This window comes from Saccopteryx leptura, chromosome 1 (genome assembly GCF_036850995.1).
Source record: "Saccopteryx leptura isolate mSacLep1 chromosome 1, mSacLep1_pri_phased_curated, whole genome shotgun sequence".
In the NCBI taxonomy this organism is placed as follows: domain Eukaryota; kingdom Metazoa; phylum Chordata; class Mammalia; order Chiroptera; family Emballonuridae; genus Saccopteryx; species Saccopteryx leptura.
Window position 1 is genome coordinate 146,170,405 of NC_089503.1, and position 9,999 is coordinate 146,180,403.

Here is a 9,999-nt window from a genome sequence, read left to right on the forward strand (position 1 = left end):
TTGATTCAGTAATCCAAATCTCCCAATGAAGAAAAATCTAGGACCAGGTGGCTTCGCAGGTGAATTTTACCAGTTGAAGAATTAATGTCAATCCTTTTCAATCTCATAAAAAAAATTAAAGAGGAGGGATCACCCCTAAACTCATTTTATGAGGTCAACATCACCCAGATGTCAAACCCAGAATAGGACACAATCAGAAAAGAAAACTATAGAACAATAATCTTGATAAATATAGATGCAAAAATTCTCAATAAGATACTAGCAAATCAAATTCAGCAGCATTTTAAAGGATCATTGACCATTATCAAGTGGGATTTCTATCTGGGATGCAAAGACAGTTCAACGCATGCAAATCATTGTAATATATATTACATTAATAGAACGAAAGAAAATAATCATCTAGCTTTTCACGAAGATGATGCCAAAAGCAAAGAAGGAAGCCTCTGCCCTCCCAGAAGCTAAGCCAAAGCAAAGGCTCTGAAGGCAAAGAAAGTAGTGCTGAAAGGCATCCATAGCCACGAAAAATGACCTGCACCCCATCCACCTTTCCACAACCCAAGATACTGTGACTCTGAAGGCAGCCCAATTATCCTCAGAAGAGCACCCCCAGGAGAAACAAGCTTGACTACTATGCCATCATCAAGTTCCCTTTGACAACCAGGTCAACCAAAAAGAAGACAGAAAATAATACACGTGTGTTCATTGTGGATGTCAAGGCCAACAAACACCAAATTAAACAGGCAGTAAAGAAGTTTTATGACATTGACGTGGCCGAGGTCAACACCATAATAAGGCCTTAAGGAGAGAAAAGGGTATATGTTCAACTGGCTACCAACTATGATGTTTTAGATATTGCCAACAAAATTGGGGTCATTTAAACTGAGTCTAGCCAGCTAATTCTAAATATGAAAGTTTTTTACTGTAAAAAAAAAAACAAACCTCAATAGCCACAGAAAGCATTTGACACAATTCAACATTTATCCATAATAAAAAAATTAAAAGAATTGGCTATCTCAACATAATAAAGACCAAACATGCTAGCCCCACAACAAAAATTATTAATATAAAACCTTCAGCTATATTTCAGCACCAAACACCGCTATTTGTTTAATTGGATCTAATTTTGCCTGCGCTATTACTAATGTCACTCCCAGTTTTAGCAGCCAGAATTACTATATTATTAATAGTTCACAATCCTTTTTTAAACAAAGATGATCTATTGACCAGTATATTTGCAACGTTTAGAAAATTGGAAGACCTTCACAGAAAATCTAGATTTCTAGTTTCCCCTGTGCGGGGGAGGGGGGATCAAAGAATGTGGCAACACTATGTCCCTCTTCTGCTTGGCAACAATCGGCTGGAGCTGTGCAGTACCTGTCTATTTATTATTGAATCAAAAACTCTTTCAACTAAAGTTGACATACAATATTATATTAGTGTCTGGTGTATCACACAATGATTAGACATTTTCATGACTTATAAAGTGATCACCTTAATAAATCTAGTACCCATCTGACACCAGACAGTTATTACAATATTATTGACTATACTCCTGATGCTATACTTCACATCCCTGTGACAACAGACCACAAGTAAATAGCACTTTCTTTGATCCTGCAGGAGGAGGTGATGCATTTTTTTTAGTAAGATTTATTCTGATTCTTTGGCCACCCAGAAGTTTATGGCTTTGTTTTACCCATATTCAATAATTTTACATAATATTACATATTATTCAGGAATAAAAGCACCTTTTTGGTACATAGGAATAGTCTGAGCCACAAATCTATTTATTGGTTTCAATTGTATGCATCACCCCATATTCACAGTAGGAATAGATGTTTATTTTATATCAACTCTACTGTAATTACAGCTATCTCCACAGGAGTAAAAGTATTTAGTTTACTAGCAACCAGCTCACCGTTGTAGCAATATTAAATGATCTCCAGCCATAGTATAAGCCTTAGGTTTTCTTATTTACAGTAGGAGGTTTAACAGGAATTGTAGCTAATTCATCCTTAGACATTGTCCTTCATGATACATACTATGTAGTAGCCCATTTTTACTATGTCTTTTCAATAGGAGCAGTATTTACCATTATAGGAGGATTTGTCTACTGCTTTTTATAATTTTCAGGCTATATACTCAACTCAACCTGAGCAAAAATTTATTTTACTATTATATTTGTGCACATTAACATTTAAGTTAAATTATTAGTATTTATTGATTACAAAAGTGGAAAAACTTAGTTTTATACTTTCAGGGATCTGGCAAATACTATATATATTTTAATTTTTATTGATCTTTTTTTTTTTTTTCATTTTTCCGTATTTTTCCGAAGCTGGAAACGGGGAGACAGTCAGACAGACTCCTGCATGCGCCCGACTGGGATCCACCCGGTACGCCCACCAGGGGGCAATGCTCTACCCATCTGGGGCGTCGCTCTGCTGCAACCAGAGCCATTCTAGCACCTGAGGTAGAGGCCACAGAGCCATCCTCAGCGCCCGGGGCCAACTTTGCTCTAGTGGAGCCTCGGCTGCGGGAGGGGAAGAGAGAGACAGAGAGAAAGGAGAAGGGGAGGGGTGGAGAAGCAGATGGGCGCTTCTCCTGTGTGCCCTGGCTGGGAATCGAACCTGGGACTGCTGCATGCCAGGCCGACGCTCTACCACTGAGCCAACCGGCCAGGGCCAATTTTTATTGATCTTAATTTATTGTGTTTACACAGATTCAAGTGTCCCACCGAATATATCTCCTCCCCACCACCATGTTCCCCTCGACACCCTTCTTGCTGCCTTCCACCAATGCCTTCACTCATTCCCTCCAGGATTTGCTGTCCTGCTCTCTATAACGCTGTGTTATGTATATATAATTTCACTATTCTCTTTCTCTTCTCTGATCCCATCCTCTTATCCCCTTTCCTTCTGATCATTTTCCCTCTGGCCCAGGGATCGGGAACCTATGACTTGCGAACCAGATGTGGCTCTTTCGATGGCTGCATCTGGCTCGCAGACAAATCTTTAATAAAAAAAAAAATGTTGCCTGATCAGGCGGTGGTGCAGTGGGTAAAGCGTCGGACTGGGATGCGGAAGACCCAGGTTTGAGACTCCGAGGTCGCCAGCTTGAGCACGGGCTCATCTGGTTTGAGCAAAAAGCTCACCAGCTTGAGCCCATGGTCGCTGGCTCAAGCAAGGGGTTACTCAGTCTGCTGAAGGCCTGTGGTCAAGGCACATATGAGAAAGCAATCAATGAACAACTAAGGTGTCGCAACGCGCAATGAAAAACTAATGATTGATGCTTCTCATCTCTCTGTTCCTGCCTGTCTGTCCCTGTCTATCCCTCTCTCTGACTCTCTCTCTCTGTCTCTGTAAAAGAAAAAACAGAAAAAATAAATCATAAAAAAATGTTAAAATATAAAACATTCTCATGTATTACAATCCATTCATTTCCTACCACTCATGTTCATGGTTGTGGGTGGCTGGAGCCAATCACAGCTGTCTTCCAGGACAACACCAAATATTTATTGGATAATGCATAACGTACATGGGTCATTGTATGGCTCTCATGGAATTACATTTTAAAATATGTGGCATTCATGGCTCTCTCAGCCAAAAAGGTTCCCAATCCCTGTAAGTCTGGTCCCTTTGATCCCACCTCTGCCTCTGCTCTGTTCCTCAGTTCATATTGTTCATTAGATTCCTCGAATGAGTGTGGTCTTATGATATTTTTCTTTCTCTGCCCGGCTTATTTCACTTAGCATAATAGTTTCCAGGTCCATTCATGTTGTTGCAAAAGGTAAGATTTCCTTCTTTTTCATGGCTGTGTAGTATTCCAGTGTGTATATATGTATATATACAATCACTTTTTAATCCACTCGTACACTGATGGACACTTGGGCTGTTTCTAGATCTTGGCTATTGTAAACAATGCTGCAATAAACATGGAGGTGCATTTCTTCTTTTGAATCAGTGATTTGATATTCTTAGGATATATTTCTAAAAGTGGTATAGGTGGTTCAAAAGGCAGTTTAATTTTTAATTTTTTGAGGAAACCCCATACAATTCTCCACAGTAGCTGCACCAGTCTGCATTCCCACCAGCAGTACAGGAGGGTTCCCTTTTCTCCACACCCTCACCAGCATTTATTGTGTGTTGTTTTGTGAATGAGCACCATTCTGACAGGTGTGAGGTGGTATCTCATTGTGATTTTAATTTGCATTTCTTTGATAACTAATGACATTGAACATTTTTTCATATACATATTGGCCATCTGTATGTCCTCTTTGGAGAAGTGTCTATTCAGTTCTTTTGCTCATTTTTTAATTGGGTTGTTTACTTTCCTGGTGTTGAGTTTTAGAAGTTCTTTAAAAATTTTGGTTATTAACACCTTATCAGATGTACTGGTGAATATGTTCTCCCATTATGTGGGTTGTCTTTTTATTTTGTTCACTGTGTCTTTTGCTGTGGAAAAGCTTTTTAGTTTAATATAGTCCCATTTGTTTGTTCTGTCCTTTATCTCACTTGCCAGTGGAGTTAAATCAGCAAAAATGTTGCTACAAGAGATATTGGAGAGTTTACTGCCTGTGATTTTTTCCAAGATGATTATGGTTTCAAAACTTACATTTAAGTCTTTTATCCATTTTGACTTTATTTTTGTGAATGCTGTAAGTTGGTGGTCTAGTTTCATTTTTTTTTTGCAAAGTACCTGTCCAATTTTCCCAACACCATTTGTTAAAGAGACTGTTTTTACTCCATTGTATGCTCTTTCCTCTTTTGTCAAATATCAATTGTCCGTAAAGGTGTGGGTTTATTTCCGGGTTCTCTGTTCTGTTCCATTGATCTATATGCCTGTTCTTATGCCAGTACCAAGCTGTTTGAGTACAATGGACTTGTAGTATAACTTAATATCAGGAAATGTGATACCACTCAATATATCCTTTTTTTTTTTCAAGATTGCTGAGCCTGTTCGTGTTCTTTTTTGGTTCCATATAAATTTTTGGAATATTTGTTCTATATCTTTGAAGTATGCCATTGGTATTTGAATAGGAATTGCACTGAATTTATAGATTGCCTTGGGTAATATAGACATTTTAATGATGTTTATTCTTCCTATCCATGAACATGGTATATGCTTCCACTTGTTTGTATCTTCCTTGATTTCTTTTATAAATGTTTTATAATTTCCTGAGTACAAGTCTTTAATCTCCTTGGTTAAATTTACTCCTAGGTACTTTATTTTTTGTTGTTGTTGCAATAGTGAAGGGGACTGTATCCTTAATTTCTCTTTCTGACAGTTCTTTGTTGGTGTATAAAAATGCCTCTGATTTCTGTGCATTAATTTTATATTCTGCCACCTTGCTGAATTCATTTATCAGTTCCAGTAGTTTTTTGACTGATACTTTAGGGTTTTCTATATACAGTATCATATCATCTGCAAATAATGAAAATTTTACTTCTTCTTTTCCAACTTGGATGCCTTTAATTTCTTCTTCTTGTCTGATTGCTGTGGCTAGGACTTCCAGAACTATGTTGAATAAGAGTGGTGAAAGCACTGCCTTGTTCCTGATTTTAAGGGGATTGCTTTTAATTTTTGCCCATTGAGTATGATGTTGGCTTTGAGTTTGTCATAGATGGCCTTTATCATATTGAGGTATGTTCCCTGTATTCCCACTTTGCTGAGAGTTTTGATCACAAATGGGTGCTGGATTTTATTAAATGCTTTCTCTGCATCTATTAATATTATCATGTGATTTTTATCCTTCCTTTAGTTTATGTGATGAATCACATTGATTGTTTTGCAAATATTGTACCATCCTTGTCACCCCAGAATAAATCTCACTTGATCATGATGTATGATATTTTTTATGTATTGCTGGATCCGGTTTGCTAAAATTTTGTTGAGAATTTTAGCATCTAAGTTCATCAGGGATAATGGTCTATAGTTTTCTATTTTTGTAGTGTCTTTGCCTAGTTTTGAAATGAGGATCATGCTCACCTCATAAAAGGAGCTTGGAAGTCTTCCCTCCTCTTGAATTTTTTGAAATAGCTTGAGAAGGAGAGGTGTTAGTTTTTCTTTGAATATTTGGTAAAATTCGCCTGTGAAGCCATTTGGCCCAGGACTTTCATTTGTTGGGAGTTTTTTTGATAACTGTTTCAATCTCATTTAATGTGATCAGTCTATTTAGGTTTTCGGATTCTTCCAGATTGATTTTTGAAAGATTATATGTTTCGAGGAATTTGTCTGTTTCACCTAGGTTGTCTAATTTTTTGGAATACAGTTCTTCATAGTATTTTCTTACAATCCTTTGTATTTCTGCTGTGTCAGTTGTTAATTCTCCACTCTCATTTTTAATTTTATTTATTTGAGTCCTCTCTTTTTTTTTTTTTTTTTGGTGAGTCTGGTTAAGGGTTCATCAATCTTGTTTACGTTTCCAAAGAACCAGCTCTTGGTTTCATTGATCTTCTGTATTGTTTTTTTAGCCTCTATGTCATTTATTTCCACTCTGATCTTTATTATTTCCTTCCTTCTACTTCCTCTGGCCTTTATTTGTTGTTATTTTTCTAGTTCTTTTAGATGCAGGGTTGTTTATTTGGGCTTTTTCTTGCATTTAAGGTATGACTGTAATGCTATGAACTTCCCTCTCAGGGCTGCTTTTGCTGTGTCCCATAAATTTTGAGTTGTTGTATGATCATTTTAATTTGTTTCAAGAAATTTTTTTATTTCCTTTTGATCTCATTGTTAACCCTTTTGTTATTTAATAACATGCTGTTTAGTTTCCAAGTATTTGAATGTTTTTCAGTTTTTCTATTGTAGTTGATTTCTAGTTTTATGCCATTGTGATCAGAGAAGATACTGATATGATTTCAATCTTCTTAAATTTATTGAGACTCATTTTGTGTCCTAGCATGTGGTCTATCCTAGAGAATGTACCATGATCACTTAAAAAGAATGTATATTTTGCTGCTTTAGGGTGAAATGTTCTGAAGATATTTATTAAATCCAGTTGATCTAGTGTGTCCTTTAAGGCTGCTGTTTCTTTGTTAATTTTCTGTCTAAAGGATTTATCCATTGATGTTAGTGGAGTATTAAAATCCCCTACTATTATAGTATTGCTGTCAACCTCACCCTTTATATCCATCAAAATTTGCTTCATATATTGAGGTGCACCTATATCAGGCACATTGATATTTATGATGGTTATATCTTCCTGTTGGATTGCTCTCTTTATCATTATGTAATGACCTTCTTTATCTCTTACTATGGCCTTTGTTTTAAAGTCTATTTTGTCAGATATAAGTATTGCTACTCCAGCTTTTTTTTATTTCCATTTGCATAAAATTTTTTTTCATACCTTCACTTTCAGTCTATGTGCATCTTTTGTTTTGAGGTGGGTCTCATAAAGACAGCATATATACAAGTCCTGTTTTCTTCTCCATGTAGCTACCCTATGTCTTTTGATTGGAGCACTTAATTTATTTACATTTAAGGTTATTATTGATATGTAGTTGTTTATTATCATTTTATTCTTTAAATCTACATTCCTCTTTACTAGATATTTCCCCACTTTGTTCTGTTTACAACAAGTCCCTTAACATTTCTTGCAGCATTGGTTTGGTTGTAATGAATTCCTTGAAGTTTTTTTTTGGTCTGGGAATCCTTTTATTTCTCCTTCAATTTTAAATGATAGCTTTGCTAGATAAAAAAGTCTTGGTTGTAGGCACTTGTTTTGCATTACTTTGAATGTTTCTTGCCATTCCCTTCTGGTGTCAGGCGTTTCTGTTGAAAAGTCGAATGTCATCCTTATGGGGGTTCCTTTGTAGGTGATTGACTGCTTTTCTCTTGCAGCTTATAGTATTCTTTATCTCTTAATTTTGGTATTTTAATTATGATGTGTCTTAGTGTAGGTCTCTTTGGGTTCCTCTTTAATGAGACTCTCTGTGCTTCTTGAACTTGGGTGACTTTTTCCTTCATCAATTTAGGGAAATTTTCAGCTATAATTTTTTCAGTCAGGTTCTCTATCCCTTGTTCTTTCTCTTCTCCTTTAGGAACCCTTATAATGCAGATGTCAATTCTCTTTATGTTGTCACAGAGCTCTCTTAGAGTTTCCTCAGACTTTTTGAGCCTCTTTTCTTTTTGCTGTTCTGCTTCTGTGCTTTCATTTATCTTGTCCTCTAAATTGCTGATTTGATCCTCTGCTTCAGCCTGCTGTTAATTCCCTCTAGTGTAGTCTTCATTTCTGATATTGTATTTGTCATTTCTGTCTGATTCTTTTTCATGATTTTAGTGTCCTTTCTGATGCTTGCTATCTTTTTATTTAGGTGCTCATTATGTCCATCCATTGTTGCTCTAAGACCTTTGAGCATCTTAACAATCATTATTTTAAACTCTTGATCTAGTATCTTGGTTATTTCCATCTCAGTCAGTTCTTTTTCTGGGGATTTTTCTTGTTGATTCATTTGGATTGCATTTCTCTGTCTTCCCAATTTGTCTGGATATAGACTGCTCCATTAGGTGTGCTGTTTGTGTAGCTAGCTGAGTATAAGGTTGGTGTAGTGTGCCTCCAGCTTCCAATTGTGTTGTTTCTAGATCTTCTTGGGTTGCCTTCAGCTATTGTTTGTAATCCTCTGTGGGCTACTTGTCTGCTGCTATTGCTCTTTTTGCTATTTGTGTTGGTGTTTTCTTTGCCTTAGTTGGGTCAGTTGTGAGTAGCCCTTCCTTAAGATACCACTCTAACAAGGGTTGTTAGGTCCTGAACTGGTGTTCTCCATATCTGGTTTCTGGATGTGCCAGACCTGGATCTCCTTGGCCAGAACATGGCACAGACCATTGGAGGGAGGTCACTGCCTATGACCTCCTTAGCAACCTTCTTGGAGCCCTTAGCAACCTTCTTGGAGCTACAGGTGATCCAGAATTTGTGGCTGCCTCTGCTGGGCCCAGGTGCTGCTGTAAATATCAGCTGAACTCCTAGGCTGGCTTTTATCTACTCTTGGCCAGTGGGTTTGGCGTCTGTATTCCCAAGGTGTGGTCTGCCCACATGTTCGGACACGAGTACTGCCTGGCATGTGGGCCTCCCCACTGGCCACCACAGGCGCACGGGCTGCCTTGCCAGCCATCTATGCAGGCACATGGGCTGGGTGCCACCCCCGCCACCACAGCCCGGTCCTCCTGCCCTTCAGAGGGTGCACAGCAGCATGGGGGGGCAGTGTATCCCAGACTTCAGCACTCAAAATCTGTGTCCCTGACGTGCTTCCTGCATCTAAGTGACTCTTTGCTCTGACTGGAATAGGGGAGCCTCTGGTGGGCGTGGTAATTGCTTCCCTTTGCCGGTGTTTTTTCTCCCAGGAAAAATGGCCACTTTAGATTGGAGAGTGACTCAGCAGCACAAGGGGTAGGGTGGCTGTTTCCCACAATATCTCCTTGTGCTTCTGAGATTACACTTTCCTCTCGCAACTCCAGCCCTCTCAGCACTCCTCACTCCCAGAACCCTGGGCAAGTGGTAGTGAACGAGGTTTTCTGTGCAGTCCCTTTAAGACAGAGTCTGGGTCTGAGAGTTCTGTCTCCCTCTCACAAACAGTAACCTGGCTCTTCTCTCAGCTAAATACTGGCCCTACACCTCTTCTAGTTTCTGGGGCTCTAGGCTGGGCCTCCAGTCCTGGGGCTGAGGACCCACACCTCTCAGGGCAACCCACTCTGCTGTGAGAGTCTCTCCAGGTCACTGCTCACTCCTGGGAATGGGGCAGCCCTTTCCACATCTCTGCCCTTCCTACCAGTCTCAGTGTGGTTTCTTTGGTGACCCTTGGTTATAGATTCCTCTTAGTTTAGCCCAAAGTTGGTTTTTCAAGATGATTGTTCTCAGGTTGTAATCCACTTTGCTTCTGGGAGGTGGGAGTTGTAACATCTGCATACTCTCTCGCCATCTTCTAGTCTCCGCCAACATAACTCTTTCCACAACATTTTCTTGGCCTTTCAGGCATCCTACAATGTTACTCGGACCATCCAATTTCA

At 38.7% G+C, this 9,999-nt stretch overlaps 1 pseudogene; it reads left to right on the forward strand.

Annotated features, from left to right (window-relative positions):
* The first annotated feature begins 415 nt into the window (after positions 1 to 415).
* LOC136389047 (large ribosomal subunit protein uL23 pseudogene) lies at positions 416 to 878 on the forward strand (annotated as a pseudogene).
* The last annotated feature ends 9,121 nt before the right edge of the window (positions 879 to 9,999 follow it).